The sequence below is a fragment of the Pseudophryne corroboree genome, unplaced genomic scaffold, assembly GCF_028390025.1.
Source record: "Pseudophryne corroboree isolate aPseCor3 unplaced genomic scaffold, aPseCor3.hap2 scaffold_373, whole genome shotgun sequence".
NCBI classification, from domain to species: domain Eukaryota; kingdom Metazoa; phylum Chordata; class Amphibia; order Anura; family Myobatrachidae; genus Pseudophryne; species Pseudophryne corroboree.
This window is the reverse complement of record NW_026970023.1, coordinates 103,861-127,711: the sequence shown is the minus strand read 5'-3', so window position 1 is coordinate 127,711 and position 23,851 is coordinate 103,861. Positions and strand designations below refer to the sequence as shown.

The window sequence follows — 23,851 nt, the reverse complement described above, 5'->3', positions numbered from 1 at the left end:
CCCCTAGTTCGCATTAAACACCTCCACCCTCCTTCGGTGTGGGGCTCATGTTGGCTATGCCCCAGCCCCTGAAGCATTCAAGCTGATTTCTTGCATTAGCTGGGCACTGTAACTGCTCCAGAGCTGCTCTGTACGGCAAGTAAAAGGGTGTGGGCCCTGCAGCACTACCTGTAGTTTGCATTGTGCATTGGAAGGCACAAAGTAAGCAGACGGGAGAAGTAAGGATAGTGCGCAAGGCCATAGAATGGAGCGGCTTAAGAAAAGAGAAGTGGAAACAGACAGCAAACTAGGCTGGAGAGAGACCTGAGACAAAGAGATCTGAATTATACCAGAGCCGACCAGGGGAAACACAAATTATGCAGTCAAGTTTCCCACATTTGGGGAAATCGCAGGGGCAGCACATCCAGAGTGCAATGGGTGAGCCTTGCCCTGGGAGAAGCACCTTCATGATTATAGCATCTCACCTGGCAGGTAAGTAGAAGTTGGGCTAGAGCTGGGGAGAGTCGCTGCACGGGCACCCCCCTGTCAAGTGAAGGAGATCCAACTGAGGCAGCACAAGGGAACTCTCGAAAGAAGAACAAGGCTAGAGGAAGATCTGAAACAAAGAAATCTGACTTTTACCAGAGCTGACCAGAGGAAAGCACAAACACAGTCCCCCACTACCACAAATCACAGGGGTCAGCATACCCAGAATGCAATGAATGAACCTCACCCTGGGAGAACAATCTTCAAGACCATGATCTCTCCTATGCAAAATAAGTATGATTTGGGATAGGGCTGGGGAGGGCCGCTGCTCAGGCACATCTCTGTCAAGTAAAGGAGATTCAACTGAGGCAGCACAAGGGAACTCTCATCTGGGGACAACAACTGCAGGGAGAACACATATTTTCAGATGAACATGGGAGGGCAGAAGGCTGCCTAATACTGAAGCACCCCCAAACAACAAACCAAATGCAACAACTAGTGCAAGCATTCCTGGGGGAAGGCCTGCAGCAGATGGATTTGCATATGGTGATGCCATCCAAGCAGTGGGTCAAAGTTGGCTTCAACCCTCGTCTGCATATGAAAAGAGAAAAGGGGCGTGCAGGGCATGGCGGCCTTTTGCGGCGCTTGGATGACCCCAAGTTCGCATTACACACCTCCACCCTCCTTCGGTGTGGGGCTCATGTTGGCTATGCCCCAGCCCCTGAAGCATTCAAGCTGATTTCTTGCAGCAGCTGGGCACTGTAACTGCTCCAGAGCTGCTCTGTAAGGCAAGTAAAAGGGTGTGGGCCCTGCAGCACTACCTGTAGTTTGCATTGTGCGTTGGAAGGCACGAAGTAAGCAGACGGGAGAAGTCAGGATAGTGCGCAAGGGCATAGAAGGGAGCGGCTCAAGAAAAGAGAAGTGGAAACAGACAGCAAACTAGGCTGGAGAGAGACCTGAGACAAAGAGATCTGAATTATACGAGAGATGACCAAGGGAAACACAAATTATGCAGTCAAGTTTCCCACATTTGGGGAAATCGCAGGGGCAGCACAACCAGAGTGCAATGGGTGAGCCTTGCCCTGGGAGAAGCACCTTCATGATCATAGTATCTCACCTGGCAGGTAAGTAGGAGTTGGGCTAGAGCTGGGGAGGGTCACTGCTCGGGCACCCCCCTCTCAAGTGAAAGAGATCCAACTGAGGCAGCACAAGGGAACTCTCGAAAGAAGAACAAGGCTAGAGGAAGATCTGATATAAAGAAATCTGATTTTTACCAGAGCTGACCAGAGGAAAGCACAAACACAGTCCCCCACTACCACAAATAATGCAGTCGAGTTTCCCACATTTGGGGAAATCACAGGGGTCAGCATACCCAAAATGCAATGAATGAACCTCACCCTCGGAGAACAATCTTCATGAAAATGGTATCTCCTATGCAAAATAAGTATGATTTGGGATAGGGCTGGGGAGGGCCGCTGCTCAGGCACATCTCTGTCAAGTAAAGGAGATTCAACTGAGGCAGCACAAGGGAACTCCCATCTGGGGACAACAACTGCAGGGAGAACACATATTTTCAGATGAACATGGGAGGGCAGAAGGCTGCCTAATACTGAAGCACCCCCAAACAACAAACCAAATGCAACAACTAGTACAAGCATTCCTGGGGGAAGTTCTGCAGAAGACGGATTTGCATACGGTGATGTCATCCAAGCAGTGAGCCAAAGTTGGCTGGAACCCTCATCTGCATATGAAAAGAGAAAAGGGGTATGCAGGGCATGGCGGCCTTTTGCGGCGCTTGGATGACCCTTAGTTCACATTAAACACCCCCACCCTCCTTCGGTGTGGGGCTCATGTTTGCTATGCCCCAGCCCCTGAAGCATTCAAGCTGATTTCTTGCAGCAGCTGGGCACTGTAACAGCTCCAGAGCTGCTCTGTACGGCAAGTAAAAGGGTGTGGGCCCTGCAGCACTACCTGTAGTTTGCATTGTGCATTGGAAGGCACTTAAGAAAAGAGAAGTGGAAACAGACAGCAAACTAGGCTGGAGAGAGACCTGAGACAAAGAGATCTGAATTATACGAGAGCCGACCAGGGTAAACACAAATTATGCAGTCAAGTTTCCCACATTTGGGGAAATCGCAGGAGCAGCACACCCAGAGTGCAATGGGTGAGCCTTGCCCTGGGAGAAGCACCTACGTGATCATAGTATCTCACCTGGCAGGTAAGTAGGAGTTGGGCTAGAGCTGGGGAGGGTCGCTGCTCGGGTAACCCCCTGTCAAGTGAAGGAGATCCAACTGAGGCAGCACAAGGGAATTCTCGAAAGAAGAACAAGGCTAGAGGAAGATCTGAGACAAAGAAATCTGACTTTTACCAGAGCTGACCAGAGGAAAACACAAACACAGTCCCCCACTACCACAAATAATGCTGTCGAGTTTCCCACATTTGGGGAAATCACAGGGGTCAGCATACCCAGAATGCAATGAATGAACCTCACACTGGGAGAATAATCTTCATGACCATGGTATCTCCTATGCAAAATAAGTATGATTTGGGATAGGGCTGGGGAGGGCCGCTGCTCAGGCACATCTCTTTCAAGTAAAGGAGATTCAACTGAGGCAGCATAAGGGAACTCTCATCTGGGGACAACAACTGCAGGGAGAACACATATTTTCAGATGAACATGGGAGGGCAGAAGGCTGCCTAATACTGAAGCACCCCCAAACAACAAACCAAATGCAACAACTAGTGCAAGCATTCCTGGGGGAAGGCCTGCAGCAGATGGATTTGCATATGGTGATGTCATCCAAAGCAGTGGGTCAAAGTTGGCTTCAACCCTCGTCTGCATATGAAAAGAGAAAAGGGGCGTGCAGGGCATGGCGGCCTTTTGCGGCGCTTGGATGACCCCTAGTTCGCATTAAACACCTCCACCCTCCTTCGGTGTGGGGCTCATGTTGGCTATGCCCCAGCCCCTGAAGCATTCAAGCTGATTTCTTGCAGTAGCTGGGCACTGTAACTGCTCCAGAGCTGCTCTGTACGGCAAGTAAAAGGGTGTGGGCCCTGCAGCACTACCTGTAGTTTGCATTGTGCATTGGAAGGCACAAAGTAAGCAGACGGGAGAAGTAAGGATAGTGCGCAAGGCCATAGAATGGAGCGGCTTAAGAAAAGAGAAGTGGAAACAGACAGCAAACTAGGCTGGAGAGAGACCTGAGACAAAGAGATCTGAATTATACGAGAGCCGACCAGGGGAAACACAAATTATGCAGTCAAGTTTCCCACATTTGGGGAAATCGCAGGGGCAGCACATCCAGAGTGCAATGGGTGAGCCTTGCCCTGGGAGAAGCACCTTCATGATTATAGTATCTCACCTGGCAGGTAAGTAGAAGTTGGGCTAGAGCTGGGGAGAGTCGCTGCACGGGCACCCCCCTGTCAAGTGAAGGAGATCCAACTGAGGCAGCACAAGGGAACTCTCGAAAGAAGAACAAGGCTAGAGGAAGATCTGAAACAAAGAAATCTGACTTTTACCAGAGCTGACCAGAGGAAAGCACAAACACAGTCCCCCACTACCACAAATAATGCAGTTGAGTTTCCCACATTTGGGGAAATCACAGGGGTCAGCATACCCAGAATGCAATGAATGAACCTCACCCTGGGAGAACAATCTTCAAGACCATGGTCTCTCCTATGCAAAATAAGTATGATTTGGGATAGGGCTGGGGAGGGCCGCTGCTCAGGCACATCTCTTTCAAGTAAAGGAGATTCAACTGAGGCAGCACAAGGGAACTCTCATCTGGGGACAACAACTGCAGGGAGAACACATATTTTCAGATGAACATGGGAGGGCAGAAGGCTGCCTAATACTGAAGCACCCCCAAACAACAAACCAAATGCAACAACCAGTGCAAGCATTCCTGGGGGAAGGCCTGCAGCAGATGGATTTGCATATGGTGATGCCATCCAAGCAGTGGGTCAAAGTTGGCTTCAACCCTCGTCTGCATATGAAAAGAGAAAAGGGGCGTGCAGGGCATGGCGGCCTTTTGCGGCGCTTGGATGACCCCTAGTTCGCATTACACACCTCCACCCTCCTTCGGTGTGGGGCTCATGTTGGCTATGCCCCAGCCCCTGAAGCATTCAAGCTGATTTCTTGCAGCAGCTGGGCACTGTAACTGCTCCAGAGCTGCTCTGTAAGGCAAGTAAAAGGGTGTGGGCCCTGCAGCACTACCTGTAGTTTGCATTGTGCGTTGGAAGGCACGAAGTAAGCAGACGGGAGAAGTCAGGATAGTGCGCAAGGGCATAGAAGGGAGCGGCTCAAGAAAAGAGAAGTGGAAACAGACAGCAAACTAGGCTGGAGAGAGACCTGAGACAAAGAGATCTGAATTATACGAGAGATGACCAAGGGAAACACAAATTATGCAGTCAAGTTTCCCACATTTGGGGAAATCGCAGGGGCAGCACAACCAGAGTGCAATGGGTGAGCCTTGCCCTGGGAGAAGCACCTTCATGATCATAGTATCTCACCTGGCAGGTAAGTAGGAGTTGGGCTAGAGCTGGGGAGGGTCGCTGCTCGGGCACCCCCCTCTCAAGTGAAAGAGATCCAACTGAGGCAGCACAAGGGAACTCTCGAAAGAAGAACAAGGCTAGAGGTAGATCTGATATAAAGAAATCTGATTTTTACCAGAGCTGACCAGAGGAAAGCACAAACACAGTCCCCCACTACCACAAATAATGCAGTCGAGTTTCCCACATTTGGGGAAATCACAGGGGTCAGCATACCCAGAATGCAATGAATGAACCTCACCCTGGGAGAACAATCTTCATGACCATGGTATCGCCTATGCAAAATAAGTATGATTTGGGATAGGGCTGGGGAGGGCCGCTGCTCAGGCACATCTCTGTCAAGTAAAGGAGATTCAACTGAGGCAGCACAAGGGAACTCTCATCTGGGGACAACAACTGCAGGGAGAACACATATTTTCAGATGAACATGGGAGGGCAGAAGGCTGCCTAATACTGAAGCACCCCCAAACAACAAACCAAATGCAACAACTAGTGCAAGCATTCCTGGGGGAAGGCCTGCAGCAGATGGATTTGCATATGGTGATGTCATCCAAACAGTGGGTCAAAGTTGGCTTCAACCCTCGTCTGCATATGAAAAGAGACAAGGGGCGTGCAGGGCATGGCGGCCTTTTGCGGCGCTTGGATGACCCCTAGTTCGCATTACACACCTCCACCCTCCTTCGGTGTGGGGCTCATGTTGGCTATGCCCCAGCCCCTGAAGCATACAAGCTGATTTCTTGCAGCAGCTGGGCACTGTAACTGCTCCAGAGACGCTCTGTAAGGCAAGTAAAAGGGTGTGGGCCCTGCAGCACTACCTGTAGTTTGCATTGTGCGTTGGAAGGCACGAAGTAAGCAGACGGTAGAAGTCAGGATAGTGCGCAAGGGCATAGAAGGGAGCGGCTCAAGAAAAGAGAAGTGGAAACAGACAGCAAACTAGGCTGGAGAGAGACCTGAGACAAAGAGATCTGAATTATACGAGAGCCGACCAGGGGAAACACAAATTATGCAGTCAAGTTTCCCACATTTGGGGAAAACGCAGAAGCAGCACACCCAGAGTGCAATGGGTGAGCCTTGCCCTGGGAGAAGCACCTTCATGATCATAGTATCTCACCTGGCAGGTAAGTAGGAGTTGGGCTAGAGCTGGGGAGGGTCGCTGCTCGAGCATCCCCCTGTCAAGTAAAGGAGATTCAACTGAGGCAGCACAAGGGAACTCTCATCTGGGGACAACAACTGCAGGGAGAACACATATTTTCAGATAAAAATCTTGGTCATGCTCTGGTTTCTCTTCAGAACGAACAAATCTTTCGCCTTTTACTAAAGATTTCCGTGGAGAGGAGCAAAACCGAGTTTTATCTCAATTTTTGCATGCCCCATCTTTTTGGGGTTTCTTTTATCGGTTTAAAGATAGAATGAGTGTGCTTTAATGTAAGCTCATTTGCATAGAAATGACAGTAAATGTTTGTTTCTTTTCAAACAGAACTTTCTTGACCATGCTACTTGCTTGAAAGATCTGGGAGCACATGGAATACAGTACAAACCATGCTTATAGCAAGGAGAAGACAGGTGAGAAATCTGCTTTCTTTCAAATTGGGCGCTCACTTTGATCTGAATGAGGACTGCTGGCACGGCACTCAGGCGACAGGTGGAATCTTGGTCATGCTCTGGTTTCTCTTCAGAACGAACAAATCTTTCGCCTTTTACTAAAGATTTCCGTGGAGAGGAGCAAAACTGAGTTTTATCTCAATTTTTGCATGCCCCATATTATTGGGGTTTCTTTTATCGGATTAAAGACAGAACGAGTGTGCTTTCTTGTTAGCTTTAATGTAAGTTTATTTGCAGAACAATGACAATAAATGTCTGTTTCTTTTCAAGCAGAACTTTCTTGACCATACTAATTGCTTGAAAGATCTGGGAGCACATGGAAAAGAGTACAAACCATGCTTATAGCAAGGGGAAGCCTGGTGAGAAATCTGCTTTCTTTCTTTCAAATTGGGTGCTCACTTTGAGCTGAATGAGGACTGCTGGCATGGCACTCAGGCGACAGGTGGAATCTTGGTCATGCTCTGGTTTCTCTTCAGAACGAACAAATCTTTCGCCTTTTACTAAAGATTTCCGTGGAGAGTAGCAAAACTGAGTTTTATCTCAATTTTTGCATGCCCCATCTTATTGGGGTTTCTTTTATCAGTTTAAAGATAGAACGAGTGTGCTTTAATGTAAGCACATTTGCATAGAAATGACAGTAAATGTTTGTTTCTTTTCAAACAGAACTTTCTTGACTATACTAATTGCTTGAAAGATGTGGGAGCACATGGAAAAGAGTACAAACCATGTTTATAGCAAGGGGAAGCCTGGTGAGAAATCTGCTTTCTTTCTTTCTTTCAAATTGGGTGCTCACTTTGAGCTGAATGAGGACTGCTGGCATGGCACTCAGGCGACAGGTAGAATCTTGGTCATCCTGTGGTTTCTCTTCAGAACGAACAAATCTTTCGCCTTTTACTAAAGATTTCCGTGAAGAGGAGCAAAACTGAGTTTTATCTCAATTTTTGCATGCCCCATCTTATTGGGGTTTTATTTTATCGGTTTAAAGATAGAACGAGTGTGCTTTAATGTAAGCTCATTTGCATAGAAATGACAGTCAATGTTTGTTTCTTTTCAAACAGAACTTTCTTGACCACACTAATTGTTTGAAAGATCTGGGAGCACATGGAAAAGAGTACAAACCATGTTTATAGCAAGGGGAAGCCTGGTGAGAAATCTGCTTTCTTTCATTCAAATTGGGTGCTCACTTTGAGCTGAATGAGAACTGCTGGCATGGCACTCAGGCGACAGGTGGAATCTTGGTCATGCTCTGGTTTCTCTTCAGAACTAACAAATATTTCGCCTTTTATTAAAGATTTCCGTGGAGAGGAGCAAAACTGAGTTTTATCTCAATTTTTGCATGCCCCATATTATTGGGGTTTCTTTTATCAGTTTAAAGACAGAACGAGTGTGCTTTCTTGTTAGCTTTAATGTAAGTTTATTTGCATAACAATGACAGTAAATGTTTGTTTCTTTTCAAACAGAACTTTCTTGACCATGCTACTTGCTTGAAAGATCTGGGAGCACATGGAAAACAGTACAAACCATGCAGTATCACAAGAGCCTTTATTTGATCTTTCATGAAGATAGAGCAGAATTGAGGACACGTCAACAATTTCTGCCAAAGGTGGTTCATCTTTCCACATGGTGCCTTTGGCCACTGACACCTTCGTTGAGTCAAAGTCTCTGGCTGTGGTCAGAACTTTGAAAATTTATGTCACCAGAACGGTTCAGATTAGGAAAACAGAGGCTCTGTTTGTCCTGTATGCTCCCAACAGGATTGGGTGTCCTGCTTCCATGCAGACCATTATGCGCTGAATCTGTGGTAAGATTCAGCATGCTCATTCCACGGCAGGATTGCCGTTACTGAATTAGGTGAAGACCCATTCTACTAGAAAGGTGGGTTCATCCTGGGCAGCTGGTCGGGGAGTCTCAGCATTGTAACTTTGCCGAGCAGCTATTTAGTAAACACTTTTGCTAAGTTTTACAAGTTTGATACCTTGGCTGATGATAACCTCAAGTTGGGTCATTCGGTGCTGCAGAGTCGTACGCACTCTCCCACCCGTTCAAGAGCTTTGGTATAACCCCATGGTTCTTAATGTGACCCCAGCATCCTCTAGGTCGTATGAGAAAATAGGATTTTAATACCTACTGGTAAATCCTTTTCTCTTAGTACGTAGAGGATGCTGGGCACCCGTCCCAGTCCATACTGTGTCTGCAGTTATTACTTGTGGTTATACACATGTTGTGTTACGGTTCTGGTCAGCTTTTTGCTGCAATTGTTCATGCCGTTGGCTTGTGTTCTGTTGAATGCCACGTTCTGCGGCATGCTTAAGGTGTGAGCTGGTAAGATGCTCACCTTAGTTTAAAAATAAATCCTTTCCTCGAAATGTCCGTCTCCCTGGGCACAGTTCCTATAACTGGAGTCTGGAGGAGGGGCATAGAGGGAGGAGCCAGTTCACACCCTTTGAAAGTCTTAAAGTGCCCATGTCTCTTGCGGATCCCGTCTATACCCCATGGTTCTTAATGTGACCCCAGCATCCTTTACGGACTAAGAGAAAAGGATGCCCTTGTGTACTATCCTGACTTCTCCTCCCGTCTGCTTACTTTGTGCCTTCCAACGCACAATGCGAACTACAGGTGGTGCTGCAGGGCCCACACCCTTTTACTTGCCTTACAGAGCAGCTCTGGAGCTGTTACAGTGCCCAGCTGCTGCAAGAAATCAGCATGAATGCTTCAGGGGATGGGGCATGGCCAACATGAGCCCCACACCAAAGGAGGGTGGGGGTGTTTAATGCAAACTAGGGGTCATCCAAGCACTGCAAAAGGCCGCCATGCCCTGCATGCCCCTTTTCTCTTTTTATATGCAGATGAGGGTTCCAGCCAACTTTGGCCCACTGCTTGGATGACATCACCGTATGCAAATCCGTCTGCTGCAGACCTTCCCCCAGGAATGCTTGTACTAGTTGTTGGATATGGTTTGATATTTGATGGTGCTTCAGTATTAGGCAGCCTTCCGCCCTCCCATGTTCATCTGAAAAGATGTGGTCTCCCTGCAGTTGTTGTCCCCAGACGAGAGTTCCCTTGTGCTTCCTCAGTTGAATCTCCTTAACTTGACGGGGGAGGGGCTGCCCGAGCTGCCACCCTCCCCAGCCCTATCCCAACTCATACTTATTTTACATATTAGATCTCTTGATCATGAAGATTGTTCTTACAGGGTGAGGTTCATCCATTATATTTTAAAATAGGAAGGTACAAATTACATATTTGAATTGCATCTATGTGCTGGATTCAAATGCCCCCCCCTTCCTTTCTCAATTGTGCCCGTCAGCAGCTATTCTAAGGTTGCTGCCAATGGGTGTGACACATTAATTTCTTCTGTGGGGTACACTGGACTCCACAAGGATTCACATTGGGGTGTAGAGTAGGATCTTGATCTGAGGCACCAACCGGCTCAAAGCTTTTGACTGTTCCCAAGATGCTCAGCGCATCCTCCTCTATAACCCCGCTTCCATGAACAGGGAGCTCAGTTTGTAGTTGGTGCCTTCAGTAGCAGGCCACTTAACAGGGGCCTGCCTCAGGCAGCCTATTCTTAGCTATTAATTTTGACAAGAAAAGAAGAACTTGTTTTATGAGAATCTACAAGGGCTGCAGCAGGCTAGGTCTAATAGACATCTTTACTGCAGCTTCATCACTCCCAGCGGCGCTGTATACTCCCGTGCCCTGGTTGCTGGGTCACTGCAGCGGAGGCTCCGGTTTCTTCCTAAGGTCAGTCACACACACACACCGCCCTTCCGGATCACGAGGCCGCTGATTAAGGGGAGCGTGGCCGTAGGGGGTGGGCCGTGTGCGCACTGGGGTGGACACTGATTACTGGGCAGCCGCTCCACTAGCCACCAGGTACAGTTAAGGAGCACAGGTCTGGGGGTTTTTCTCCTATATTAACCCAATTTTGTACTGCCCGCAGCGCATTGTGATAGGTAATAGGGCCTGATTCAGGTTGGATTGCAATCACAATAAGCGATCCAACTGCAAAAATTGCTAAGAGCATACGCATGTGCCTGCATGCGATCGCCTCTGCCTGTCAATCGGGGCAGGGGGGGAGAGTGGGGTCAGCAACACTCCATTTCCAAGTCAGGGATGGAGCAGTGCGGGGGCAAGGCTTCAAAATGGGGTCTGCAATGGAGGAGACACAGGGGGCGTGGTCACAGCGGCTGTATGACATCACATTCAGCCGCTGTGATCACAAAAATGGTGGCGGCTTCCTGCGCGCACATACAGTCTGCACCAGCAGGAGGCTACACCATTGTTTATGATCACGCTGAACTGCAGTGCGACTGCAATTACAGCATGGTCAAGAAGGGAGGTGTCATACTGGGTGGCCATGCCCTGTCACTGTGCAGGAGCCAGCACCGCTTACACACTAGTCCCCGGGTGCAGCACCCAACCCCCGGGACACCCGGAGCAACAAAATGTAGATTCAGGCCACCAGGCCACGCCCCTACCTATGAAATCATGCCTCCTTTTTACCATTGCGCTGCTTATTTGCACGCACTGCATTACAATCTCCCTCGACACCTCTCTGGGTGTCACCAGTGATAGTGACACCTCTGCCATGCTTGTAGCAGCTAGTCCAAAGATCTATGCCTCAAGCCCTGAGTGTTTGCCCTTGTGACTTGTTGATCATCATAGCGAAGCAGATGCTTACAGAAAACTGCAGGGGCTTAGATTGAAAATAAAAAAAATTGATGGGTATAAGGTAGAGAGGAGCGGGTTCGGTTCTCCGAGAACCGAATTCCCCACGAACTCCACGTGGTTTACACTGGTCTGAGGCAGGCTCGGTTGTTCCCGCCTGACTCGGAAAACCTGAACAAGGGAAAATGTCATCATCCCGCTGTCGGATTCTCGCGAGATTCGGATATTATATATAGAGCAGCGCGTTGCCGCCATTTTTACTCGTGCATTGAAGAGAGAGCGGAGAGGACGTGGCTATGTTCTCTCAGTGGAAATCTCAATATCAGTGCTCAGTATCAGTGGTTACTTATTGCTGCTCAGTAATACTAGTAGTGTGTCTCTCCTGCTCAGTGTCAGTTCTCAGTAGTATCCTCATCAGTGCTCAGTATCACTGCTCATTGTCTTGTGCTGCATTGTGGTGCTCAGCATACTACAGTACATTACTAATAGTCCAGTGCTGCATCTTGCTGCTCAGTGTCAGTTCTAGTATCCTCATCAGTGCTCACTATCACTGCTCATTGCATTGTGGTGTTCTGTATACTACAGTAATATAGTAACATATAGTAACATAGTTTTTGAGGTTGAATAGAGGCAAATTGCCCATCGTGTTCAACCTGTTTTAAGTTGTGATGATTCTACATACTTGCTGAATAATGTTTTATGACTAGTTAGCTACTATAACTCATGTTACCCCCGGATTAACCATGTTGATATTTTAAGTATTATAACCTTGGATAGCTTTTTCATTCAGAAATGTATCCATTCCTTTTTTAAATCCAATTACAGAGTCCGCCATTACCACCTTCCCTGGCAGGGAATTCCACATCCTGATTGCCCTAACAGTGAAGAAACCTTTCCTCCATTGCGTTCTGAACTTTCCTCCAGTCGCAGCGAGTGACCACGTGTTCTTTTAATAAATAATTCCTCTGATAACTCTTTGTTATGTATCTTTACATATTTGAAGATATTAATAATATCTCCTCTTAGGCACCTCTTTTCTAGTGTATACATATTCAGCCTAGTAAGTCTTTCCTTATAGTCCAGTACTTTTAGGCCTTTAATCAATTTAGTCTTCAGGATCTCTCGGACTTCCATGAGCAGCAGAGTAGTGCAATGGAAGGATGCTGGGCGCATAACCCAGAGGTCGATTAATCGAAACTATCCTCTGCTATGTGCATTTTTTTTTATAATTAAAGTAATCAAAAACTGGGATTGATATTTTGGCTCTTTTATTTTTACTTAAAGTACAATAACTTTTATCATTTTAATTTGTTTTAATAGTATATTGACAGCATTGTTTTCTTTAAAAAATCCACTTAATTTTCTTTACCCTATTACTGAAATGGTAATTGACAAAAACAAACTACATTGTCACCAGAAGAGCAATGCAAAATGTACAAGTGATATATTAAAATCATCTTCCATCTTGAATTTCAATGATGCATTGGGACAACAATTTTGTGAGAAACATCTTCACCCATAAAGAAAGATTTTCTTAATTCCTTATCTGTGTGCTGATTAGATATTACCTTGTTTTCACATTAAACAGACTTCCACATGAGAAAGCAGCAAGGATGCAGTAACGTTTATGTTTCCTGGTGTCAACCTGTATTATTTCAGTAGACATTGAAATGAGGATGCATCTTGCTGCCTTTCCAATGTAGCAAGTTTAATTCAGTAATAGGTGAAAAAACATTCCTACAAAGGTGTTAATCAGAGACTTGGCTTTGTGGACACTTTTCAGAGAGCAAATTTGTTAGCATAAAAATAAAGTCAGAAAATGAAGAGCTGTTTAATCACTCAATTGGACTTTTCTGCCAGCATAATTTTTTTTTCTCTGCAACCCACTGCTAAATTGTGCTTCCTAGCTGTTTTTTATAAAATCACTTAATCAAATCTAACTCTGATTACATCAGAGAAGGCCAGGTACCCTACACCATAAGAGGGGGTTTGAAATTTTGACTTGTCTACTTAAAGATCACCAAAATCTGATCACAAGGTCAATTACATCCCTGGGTGGGATTGAACCACCAACCTTTTGGTTAATAGCCAAACATGCTAACCGATTGCACCACAGAGACACCTCGTAAAAGTCCATTCTGACAAAGGCTAATAAGCATTCATCTAGAACGTTTCCTAGAAAAACTTTAAAAAGTCAATAATCTGGAGAGTTTTTGTAAGAAACACATTGCTACTTTCCCATGATGAGTGAGTGCTTCAGGATCTCTTGCACTTACATGAGCAGCAGAGTACTGCAACGGAAGCATGCTGGGCCCATAACCCAGATGTAGGCAGATTGAAACTATCTTCTGCTATATGCATTGTTTTTTGTTAATTAAAGTAATCCAAAACTGGGATTGATATTTTGGCTCTTTTATTTTTACTTAAAGTACAATAACTTTTACCATTTTAATTTGTTTTAATAGTAAATTGACAGTATTGTTTTCTTTCAAAAATCCACTTAATTTTCTTTACCCTATTATTAAAATGGTAATTGACAAAAACAAACTACATTGTCACCAGAAGAGCAGTATAAAATGTACAAGTGATATATTAAAATCATCATTCCAGCTTGAATTTCAATGATGCTTTGGTGCAACAATTTTGTGAGAAACATCTTCACCCATAAAGAAAGATTTTCTTAATTCCTTACCTGTGTGCTGATTAGATATCACCTTGTTTTCACATTAAACAGACTTCCCCATGAGGAAGCAGCAAGGATGCAGTGACGTTTATGTTTCCTGGTGTCAACCTGTATTATTTCAGTAGACATTGAAATGAGGATGCATCTTGCTGCCTTTCCAATGAAGCAAGTTTAATTCAGTAATAGGTGAAAAACCATTCCTACAAAGGTGTTAATCAGAGACTTTACTTTGTGGACACTTTTCAGAGAGCAAATTTGTTAGCATAAACATAAAATCAGAAAATGAAGAGCTGTTTAATCACTCAATTGGACTTTTCTGCCAGCATAGTTTTTTTTCTCTGCAACCCACTGCTAAATTGTGCTTCCTAGCTGTTTTTTATAAAATCACTTAATCAAATCTAACTCTGATTACATCAGAGAAGGCCAGGTACCCTACACCATAAGAGGGAGTTTGACATTTTGACTTGTCTACTTAAAGATTACCAAAATCTAATCACAAGGTCAATTACATCCATGGGTGGGATTGAACCACCAACCTTTTGGTTAATAGCCAAACATGCTAACCGATTGCACCACAGAGACACCTCGTAAAAGTATATACTGACAAAGGCTAATAAGCATTCATCTAGAACGTTTCCTAGAAAAACTTTAAAAAGTCAATAATCTGGAGAGTTTTTGTAAGAAACACATTGGTACTTTCCCATGATGAGTGAGTGCTTCAGGATCTCTTGCACTTACATGAGCAGCAGAGTACTGCAACGGAAGCATGCTGGGCCCATAACCCAGAGGTAGGCAGATTGAAACTATCCTCTGCTATATGCATTGTTTTTTGTTAATTAAAGTAATCCAAAACTGGGATTGATATTTTGGCTCTTTTATTTTTACTTAAAGTACAATAACTTTTACCATTTTAATTTGTTTTAATAGTATATTGACAGTATTGTTTTCTTTCAAAAATCCACTTAATTTTCTTTACCCTATTATTAAAATGGTAATTGACAAAAACAAACTACATTGTCACCAGAAGAGCAGTACAAAATGTACAAGTGATATATTAAAATCATCTTTCCAGCTTGAATTTCAATGATGCTTTGGTGCAACAATTTTGTGAGAAACATCTTCACCCATAAAGAAAGATTTTCTTAATTCCTTACCTGTGTGCTGATTAGATATCACCTTGTTTTCACATTAAACAGACTTCCCCATGAGGAAGCAGCAAGGATGCAGTGACGTTTATGTTTCCTGGTGTCAACCTGTATTATTTCAGTAGACATTGAAATGAGGATGCATCTTGCTGCCTTTCCAATGAAGCAAGTTTAATTCAGTAATAGGTGAAAAACCATCCCTACAAAGGTGTTAATCAGAGACTTGGCTTTGTGGACACTTTTCAGAGAGCAAATTTGTTAGCATAAACATAAAATCAGAAAATGAAGAGCTGTTTCGTCACTAAATTGGACTTTTCTGCCAGCATAATTTTTTTTCTCTGCAACCCACTGCTAAATTGTGCTTCCTAGCTGTTTTTTTATAAAATCACTTAATCAAATCTAACTCTGATTACATCAGAGAAGGCCAGGTACCCTACACCATAAGAGGGGGTTTGAAATTTTGACTTGTCTATTTAAAGATCACCAAAATCTGATTACAAGGTTATTTACATCCCTGGGTGGGATTGAACCACCAACCTTTTGGTTAATAGCCAAACATGCTAACCGATTGCGCCACATAGACACCTTGCAAAAGTAGATACTGACAAAGGCTAATAAGCATTTATCTAGAACGTTTCCTAGAAAAACTTTAAAAAGTCAATAATCTGGAGAATTTTTGTAAGAAACACATTGGTACTTTCCCATGATGAGTGAGTGCTTCAGGATCTCTTTCACTTACATGAGCAGCAGAGTACTGCAACGGAAGCATGCTGGGCCCATAACCCAGAGGTAGGCAGATTGAAACTATCCTCTGCTATATGCATTGTTTTTTGTTAATTAAAGTAATCCAAAACTGGGATTGATATTTTGGCTCTTTTATTTTTACTTAAAGTACAATAACTTTTACCATTTTAATTTGTTTTAATAGTATATTGACAGTATTGTTTTCTTTCAAAAATCCACTTAATTTTCTTTACCCTATTATTAAAATGGTAATTGACAAAAACAAACTACATTGTCACCAGAAGAGCAGTACAAAATGTACAAGTGATATATTAAAATCATCTTTCCAGCTTGAATTTCAATGATGCTTTGGTGCAACAATTTTGTGAGAAACATCTTCACCCATAAAGAAAGATTTTCTTAATTCCTTACCTGTGTGCTGATTAGATATCACCTTGTTTTCACATTAAACAGACTTCCCCATGAGGAAGCAGCAAGGATGCAGTGACGTTTATGTTTCCTGGTGTCAACCTGTATTATTTCAGTAGACATTGAAATGAGGATGCATCTTGCTGCCTTTCCAATGAAGCAAGTTTAATTCAGTAATAGGTGAAAAACCATCCCTACAAAGGTGTTAATCAGAGACTTGGCTTTGTGGACACTTTTCAGAGAGCAAATTTGTTAGCATAAACATAAAATCAGAAAATGAAGAGCTGTTTCGTCACTAAATTGGACTTTTCTGCCAGCATAATTTTTTTTCTCTGCAACCCACTGCTAAATTGTGCTTCCTAGCTGTTTTTTTATAAAATCACTTAATCAAATCTAACTCTGATTACATCAGAGAAGGCCAGGTACCCTACACCATAAGAGGGGGTTTGAAATTTTGACTTGTCTATTTAAAGATCACCAAAATCTGATTACAAGGTTATTTACATCCCTGGGTGGGATTGAACCACCAACCTTTTGGTTAATAGCCAAACATGCTAACCGATTGCGCCACATAGACACCTTGCAAAAGTAGATACTGACAAAGGCTAATAAGCATTTATCTAGAACGTTTCCTAGAAAAACTTTAAAAAGTCAATAATCTGGAGAATTTTTGTAAGAAACACATTGGTACTTTCCCATGATGAGTGAGTGCTTCAGGATCTCTTTCACTTACATGGGCTATTAACCAAAAGGTTGGTGGTTCAATCCCACCCAGGGATGTAATTGACCTTGTGATCAGATTTTGGTGATCTTTAAGTAGACAAGTCAAAATGTCAAACCCCCTCTTATGGTGTAGGGTACCTGGCCTTCTCTGACGTAATCAGAGTTAGATTTAATTAAGTGATTTTATAAAAAACAGCTAGGAAGCACAATTTAGCAGTGGGTTGCAGAGAAAAAAATAACATTTTAAACCTACCGGTAAATTTTTTTTCTCGTAGTCCGTAGAGGATGATGGGGACTCCGTAAGGACCATGGGGGATAGACGGGCTCCGCAGCAGACATGGGCACTTTAAGAAAGACTTTAGATCTGGGTGTGCACTGGCTCCTCCCTCTATGCCCCTCCTCCATACCTCAGTTAGAGAAACTGTGCCCAGAGGAGACGGACAGTACGAGGAAAGGATTTTTGTTAATCCAAGGTCAAGATTCATACCAGCCACACCAATCACACCGTATAACTTGTGATATACTACCCAGTTAACAGTATGAAAACAACATAGCATCAGTCCAAGACCGATGAAAACTAACATATAACCCTTATGTAAGCAATAACTATATACAAGTCTTGCAGAAGTAGTCCGCACTTGGGACGGGCACCCAGCATCCTCTACGGACTACGAGAAAAAGATTTACCGGTAGGTTTAAAATCTTATTTTCTCTTACGTCCTAAAAGATGCTGGGGACTCCGTAAGGACCATGGGGATTATACCAAAGCTCCCAAACGGGCTCCTGCGGATGACTCTGCAGCACCGATTGAGCAAACAGGAGGTCCTCCTCAGCCAGGGTATCAAACTTATAGAACTTTGCAAAGGTGTTTGAACCCGACCAAGTAGCAGCTCGGCACAGCTGTAGTGCCGAGACCCCCGGGCAGCTGCCCAAGAAGAGCCCACCTTCCTAGTGGAATGGGCCTTGACTGAATTAGGCAACGGCAATCCCGCCATAGAATGCGCCTGCTGAATCGTGTTACAGATCCAGAGAGCAATAGTCTGATTTGAAGCAGGGGTGCCAATCTTGTTGGCTGCATACAGGACAAACAGTGCTTCTGTTTTTCTGACTCTAGCCGTTCTGGCCACGTAAATTTTCAAAGCCCTGACCACATCAAGGGACTCGGAATCCTCCAAGTCACGCGTAGCCACAGGCACCACAATAGGTTGGTTCATATGAAAGGATGAGTCCACTTTTAGCAGGAATTGAGGACGGGTCTGCAATTCCGCTCTATCCATATGGAAAACCAGATAGGGGATTTTATGTGATAAAGCTGCTAATTCCGACACTCGCCTAGCGGAAGCCAAGGCTAATAACATGACCACCTTCCAAGTGAGATATTTAAACTCCACCATTTTAAGTGGTTCAAACCATAACCTTAACACCACGTTAAGGTCCCAAGGGACCACCGGAGGTACAAAAGGAGGCTGAATATGCAGTACTCCCTTCACAAAAGTTTGTACTTACTTCAGGAAGAGAGGCCAATTCCTTTTGAAAGAAAATGGATAAGGCCAAAATCTGAACCTTAATAGAGCCTAATTTTAGGCCCAAATTCACTCCAGTTTGTAGGAAGTGAAGGAAGTGGCCCAGGTGGAATTCTTACGTATGAGCATTCCTGGCCTCACACAAAGAAACATATTTTCGCCATATACAGTGATAATGTTTAGATGTCACGTCCTTCCTAGCCTTTATTAGCGTAGGAATGACCTCATCTGGAATACCCTTTTCCGCTAGGATCCGGCGTTCAACCGCCATGCCGTCAAACGCAGCCGCGGTAAGTCTTGGAACAGACAGGGCCCCTGTTGCAACAGGTCCTGTCTTAGAGGAAGTGGCCACGGATCTTCTGTGAGCATTTCCTGCAGATCTGGATACCAGGTCCTTCGCGGCCAATCTGGAACAATGAGAATTGTTCTTACTCCTCTTTTTCTTACTATTATCAACACCTTGGGTATGAGAGGTAGAGGAGGAAATACATAGACCGACCGGAACACCCACGGTGTCACTAGGGCGTCTACAGCTACTGCCCGAGGGTCTCTTGACCTGTTGCAATACCTCTGTAGCTTTTTGTTGAGGCGGGACGCCATCATGTCTATCTGGAACAGTCCCCACCGACTTGCAATCTGTGCGAAGACTTCCTGATGGAGTCCCCACTCTCCTGGATGTAGGTCGTGTCTGCTGAGGAAGTCTGCATCCCAGTTGTCCACTCCCGGAATGAACACTGCTGACAGTGCGCTTTGATAAAGCTAAATATTTATCTTATTTAAAACCCTTTGTGAGGTCTAAGAACACTGTACGCTATTTGCGTATGGAGTACTGTAAGGGTACGCTCGTTGCGTAACAATCGCTTAGCCGTGGTCGAGACGCTCAAGCGTCACGTTCGCTCACGGCCAAGAGATCACAGGCAGGCACGCTATTGGCTGCTGACTAACGTAATGGTTCGCTATAGCATAACGGACGCTGTATCGGGAGCGGGCTGCTCGAGCGATACAGACGCTCACGAGAATACGCTGTTGGTATCGGGCACACTTATAGGTGAGCGACTACCGTAATGCGACGCTATCAGCGTAGCGGACGCTCGAGACCACGAGGAGATCACGAGCGGCGCCGACGCTCACAATGTTAAACCTTTATGTCTAAACCACAAACAATGTAATTTGCTGTAAAACCTTAGTGTAGAGATAGGGTGTAAATGCAACACTGTATAACCTTATTAACTCAAAAGCTGTTCGAGCGTCACCGACGCTCTGAGAATACTTAACACTATAAGAAATACACAAATACCGTGCTTAGGGTCCAACGCCTAATATATATATTATGAATGTTATACTTGCAAAAGAATTAATACAATACAAGTCATACACTACAATATAACATAGACTAACTAACCAGGTAACTACACAGTAAATACAATACAAGTACGTTTAAGAGAAAATGAGAGAAAGAGAAGAGAGAGAGAGAAAGATATGGCCCATAATAACAAGAAAAGACAATATGATTACGGAGAAAACTTACGCACAAAGGAAACGATCGCATGCGCCTCTGGACATCCAGCTCCCGATTTTCAGCAATGATAACCGATGAAGAGTGAGTGCTGGATGTGATCGGCCTGTCTATTTATGCCCCACACACAATACAATTCAATGGTCCCTACAATCTCATTGTTCATTGGACACAGGAATTCGTCTTCGCATTATAACAAAAGGTCATAGGTTGATTCATACAGGTGGGCTGTGACTATTTCCAACAGCTCAGGTGGGAGGGAAACTGGGTTTCCCGCCGCATGGATAAGTAAGTGCAAATACAGTAAATGTTCATAAACTTCTTATGTCCATAACTATTCGCACGAGCGATTGATCCGCTTCAAACCAACACCGGAATATTGCTAATTAAATACTCTTCCGATGGATACTAAACACCACTGTATTACTCCTGTCTGACCCTTCGTATCAAACAATGAGGGATCTCTCTGTCCAGGAACATACTACATTAACTAAACTTTCAGAATCTATCAAAGGGACCATAATCTACAAAATGCATTATATGGTGAAAATATGTAACGAAAGAGTCGCCCGCTAGACGCACACAATCTCTACCGTAAATGTGCATACCGTGCGCCTGCGGGTGCCCGCAACAGCGAGTATGCGCACGCACGGTAGAGCGCACGCATGCGCAGCAGGGACACATATGAGGTGCAAATATGGCAGTGTGCATCGTGATATTTTTCTGACTTTGACAGTCCACCCTTTGGCAGTCAACAATAACTGCCACTTCCTAAAACATTTCAAAAAGAGAAAAATATATGTCAGGGGTTAATACATTTACATGGTTGGGTAGGGGAGGAGAGGAGAAGGTAGGAAAAGGGTATGACCTAGTGAGATAGCAGAAGCATGTGTGTATGAATCCATGTTTGGGGGGTCATGTATCATCGTGCCGTACGTGTTTTAAATCAAGCTTTGAGGTATTGCGAAGTATACATTTGAATTCCTTCTTATCCCGTGGTACGGGTCTGTGGATGGGCTGTCAAACTTTACCGAGCTTTTTTCGGATTTTGGTTGTAACAAAAATGGGGAGCACATTTTAGTTGATGATACATGAATGGGGGAATATGTGATTGCTGATATCTGTGCCTGTATTCCCTATACTATGTGTGTAATTACCTGAAGGTTGTAGAGATGAAGAAAATACATAGTTACGGTAAATGCAGTGGTATTCTATGTCAGGTTAATGAACATTCGTCGATTGAGGTCTTGTTTGGTGTCTGTTGAATGCAGTCTTCTTTGTGCTTTTGCCCATAAGGTGCGAGCAAAAAGCTTTGTCAATGTCCATAGATTTACAAAAGTGTTGGGCTAGAGTAATTTTAAAATTTCTAGGGAAACTGGGGATCTATGGCATAGTTCATCAAAAATCTGTGTATAAGGTTGTCAAAACTTCTTCTTTAATCCATCTGTTGTCTGTATATCGGCTCATCAAATTCCTCGTCCAAGTGGGTCTTTTTACCTCAGAGGAAAACGGAAAAACAGGTGAAAGAAACGGACCGTAGAAATCGCATTACAATTTCCTCACTCCTTAAACTCATCACCCTGGTACTTCGTTTGCACTTCGTTAAAGCCTGACCGCATCTAAATATCAAGCCAATCGTTATGATAACACCTAAGATACATAGGAGAAACTTCCCTACATCCATTATAACTCCTTGAGCCCATTCTCCTAAACCGGAGAACCAATTTCGCGGGTTCAACCATGACACCCAACTAGTCAGCTCATTACTCACAGCAGCAAGGGTGAGATTGTGTCTCCTGCGAAATTCCCACTTCAATTGGAGAATATCGTCCATCTTTTGGTCTATGACCTCGACCGGGTCCTCGGTACTATTCGTTATATATGTGCAGCATTTCACGCCGTACTGCGTTGCCAGTGTGACACAATATCCACCTGTTACTGCTGTGAGATAATTGAGAATCATTCTATGCTGAACTAGTTCTGTTTTATAAGCTTGAAGTTCTCTTCCAGTATACCTAAACGTGTCATCATACATTTCTGTGATATTGTCTAACAAATTTGCGAGCGCAGATATGTATTTATAATTCAACACTCCTCTGGCGGTGCGAGTGAGGTCTAACGCAAGTAGAAACTGAATCCCGGTGGATTCATGGATCATGTCAGAGGCCGGGTGCTCTGTTCTTTCTATCAGGTGCCGTTTAACTACGTGCTCGTAATGGGTGTGAGTATAAGGAGTTTGGGCAACACGGTGTATGTCTTTCATTTTGGCATGTGATACAGTCATTACCTCAGGCAATACTTTTCCAATATAACACAATCCTTCAGAGTTTGGGGCAAGCCACTTATACGCCTTCCTCCCGCATATGAAATATGCATCATCGGGGAGAACATATGGGACGGAGTAGGACATAACCATATTACACATTTTCCATGTGAAATCTCCTAACCCTAATTCTCCCATCTGTCTAGTACACGTATCAGCTTGTACGATATGTGCACAGTATCCTGGTGATACCTCTCCAACTCTCGTAATCCTACTTCCTAGGGTATACCTATACCGGAAAGATTTTCCTCTACTGGCTATGTGGCGTATAAGCTCTGTATCTGTCGGCATTCTATCTGCTCTATATGAAAAGGTCATGGTTTGGTTACTCCATGACACTTCCCAATTTCCCGGCTTTCGGGGATTGGAAATGTTAAAACATATGAGGGATCTATCCACATGATATTGGTGGAGCTTCAAACTAGGAGGACTGGAGATATTAAACCTCCTGTCCACCGGTCTCCCACCACTTAGCTCAAGTACCTCCCCTATCGTTAAAGGAAATGGTACTAGTCCTGATTTGCTATGACCTTGAGGTACTTGAGAGCATACCCAACAATCTGTTTGATTTAACACGCTACCCACTAAGGAGTGATAGTCACTCAAGGGATGCCGGTCCATGTGGATATTAAAACTGGATTGGCATTTCTTAATGCACCCATCCTCGACTACGTTGTCACAGAGCCTACAGATACAGTTTTCTTCAGCTAACAATCCTTCACAATTCCTTCTATTGTCAATGCTATCGGATCGTTTTCTGATACTCGCCTTTGCTTGTTGATTATGTTGTTCTCGGAAAACTACGCCTCCATCTCTGTCATCAGAACCCATTCCAGAACCTCTCTCGACCTCCATGGTACTCTCGCCGGAACAGACTGCTCTGGTCAACATCATGGTCAACAGGAAAATCCGGATCACAGTCTCTTGGGGCAAGTCCATCTTATAGGAGGAAACGAAGAAGAATGAGAAGGGGGGGGAAATAATTTGAGGGAGAGGGGATGGGAAGTTGGAGAAAAACAATAAAAGGGAACAGGGAATCGACAACTGCTTTTGATCTTGTGATTTTCAATGCTCAGGTGCCGCCTCAGTCCTCCTGGAACAGACACTCCAGTGATACAACGTCCTCTACCGTCTGTTCCTTATCACGGGACCTCTCTGGATCAGCAACCTTCTTACAATGGGACGAATGAACCCAAGTCTCTCTCTCGGCAACTTTCAATGCTGTAGTGCTAGTCAATAAGACTTGGTATGGTCCTTCCCATCTGTCAATAAGGCAACCTGAGCGTAGAAAATTTTGTATCATTACATACTCCCCAGGTTCAATGTCATGACAATTACTTTCTGGTAAATCAGGAATCACCAACTTCAAATTATTATTTTGATTCCTTAGCTGTTTACTCATATTAACCAGGTACTTTACAGTCACTTCATTGTTACACTTCAAATCATCCTGAGGGTTAATCATAACATGCGGTTGTCGACCAAACAAGATTTCAA

The 23,851-nt window shown here is 44.3% G+C and overlaps 15 non-coding genes and 2 pseudogenes across 15 annotated transcripts; 5 read left to right on the top strand and 12 right to left on the bottom strand.

Annotated features, from left to right (window-relative positions):
- Nucleotides 1-327: 327 nt before the first annotated feature.
- LOC135021853 (U1 spliceosomal RNA) lies at nucleotides 328-479 on the bottom strand (annotated as a pseudogene).
- A 152-nt stretch (nucleotides 480-631) lies between these two features.
- On the bottom strand, nucleotides 632-763 carry LOC135021890 (U1 spliceosomal RNA; annotated as a pseudogene).
- Nucleotides 764-1,434: 671 nt separating this feature from the next.
- Nucleotides 1,435-1,597, bottom strand: LOC135021830 (U1 spliceosomal RNA). The gene has a single exon (XR_010219041.1). It is a non-coding gene; the product is annotated as a U1 spliceosomal RNA (small nuclear RNA).
- A 152-nt stretch (nucleotides 1,598-1,749) lies between these two features.
- Nucleotides 1,750-1,913, bottom strand: LOC135021694 (U1 spliceosomal RNA). Its single transcript, XR_010218912.1, has one exon. It is a non-coding gene; the product is annotated as a U1 spliceosomal RNA (small nuclear RNA).
- A 615-nt stretch (nucleotides 1,914-2,528) lies between these two features.
- On the bottom strand, nucleotides 2,529-2,691 carry LOC135021810 (U1 spliceosomal RNA). The gene has a single exon (XR_010219021.1). It is a non-coding gene; the product is annotated as a U1 spliceosomal RNA (small nuclear RNA).
- Nucleotides 2,692-2,843: 152 nt separating this feature from the next.
- On the bottom strand, nucleotides 2,844-3,007 carry LOC135021746 (U1 spliceosomal RNA). The gene has a single exon (XR_010218962.1). It is a non-coding gene; the product is annotated as a U1 spliceosomal RNA (small nuclear RNA).
- Nucleotides 3,008-3,679: 672 nt separating this feature from the next.
- Nucleotides 3,680-3,842, bottom strand: LOC135021838 (U1 spliceosomal RNA). Its single transcript, XR_010219047.1, has one exon. It is a non-coding gene; the product is annotated as a U1 spliceosomal RNA (small nuclear RNA).
- A 152-nt stretch (nucleotides 3,843-3,994) lies between these two features.
- Nucleotides 3,995-4,158, bottom strand: LOC135021930 (U1 spliceosomal RNA). The gene has a single exon (XR_010219125.1). It is a non-coding gene; the product is annotated as a U1 spliceosomal RNA (small nuclear RNA).
- A 671-nt stretch (nucleotides 4,159-4,829) lies between these two features.
- Nucleotides 4,830-4,992, bottom strand: LOC135021829 (U1 spliceosomal RNA). Its single transcript, XR_010219040.1, has one exon. It is a non-coding gene; the product is annotated as a U1 spliceosomal RNA (small nuclear RNA).
- A 152-nt stretch (nucleotides 4,993-5,144) lies between these two features.
- On the bottom strand, nucleotides 5,145-5,308 carry LOC135021684 (U1 spliceosomal RNA). Its single transcript, XR_010218902.1, has one exon. It is a non-coding gene; the product is annotated as a U1 spliceosomal RNA (small nuclear RNA).
- A 671-nt stretch (nucleotides 5,309-5,979) lies between these two features.
- LOC135021844 (U1 spliceosomal RNA) lies at nucleotides 5,980-6,142 on the bottom strand. Its single transcript, XR_010219053.1, has one exon. It is a non-coding gene; the product is annotated as a U1 spliceosomal RNA (small nuclear RNA).
- A 144-nt stretch (nucleotides 6,143-6,286) lies between these two features.
- LOC135021895 (U5 spliceosomal RNA) lies at nucleotides 6,287-6,402 on the top strand. The gene has a single exon (XR_010219090.1). It is a non-coding gene; the product is annotated as a U5 spliceosomal RNA (small nuclear RNA).
- Nucleotides 6,403-6,672: 270 nt separating this feature from the next.
- LOC135021892 (U5 spliceosomal RNA) lies at nucleotides 6,673-6,788 on the top strand. Its single transcript, XR_010219087.1, has one exon. It is a non-coding gene; the product is annotated as a U5 spliceosomal RNA (small nuclear RNA).
- Nucleotides 6,789-7,074: 286 nt separating this feature from the next.
- LOC135021894 (U5 spliceosomal RNA) lies at nucleotides 7,075-7,190 on the top strand. Its single transcript, XR_010219089.1, has one exon. It is a non-coding gene; the product is annotated as a U5 spliceosomal RNA (small nuclear RNA).
- A 278-nt stretch (nucleotides 7,191-7,468) lies between these two features.
- Nucleotides 7,469-7,584, top strand: LOC135021910 (U5 spliceosomal RNA). The gene has a single exon (XR_010219105.1). It is a non-coding gene; the product is annotated as a U5 spliceosomal RNA (small nuclear RNA).
- A 275-nt stretch (nucleotides 7,585-7,859) lies between these two features.
- Nucleotides 7,860-7,975, top strand: LOC135021915 (U5 spliceosomal RNA). Its single transcript, XR_010219111.1, has one exon. It is a non-coding gene; the product is annotated as a U5 spliceosomal RNA (small nuclear RNA).
- A 5,360-nt stretch (nucleotides 7,976-13,335) lies between these two features.
- TRNAN-AUU (transfer RNA asparagine (anticodon AUU)) lies at nucleotides 13,336-13,409 on the bottom strand. The gene has a single exon. It is a non-coding gene; the product is annotated as a tRNA-Asn (tRNA).
- Between the last annotated feature and the right edge of the window lie 10,442 nt (nucleotides 13,410-23,851).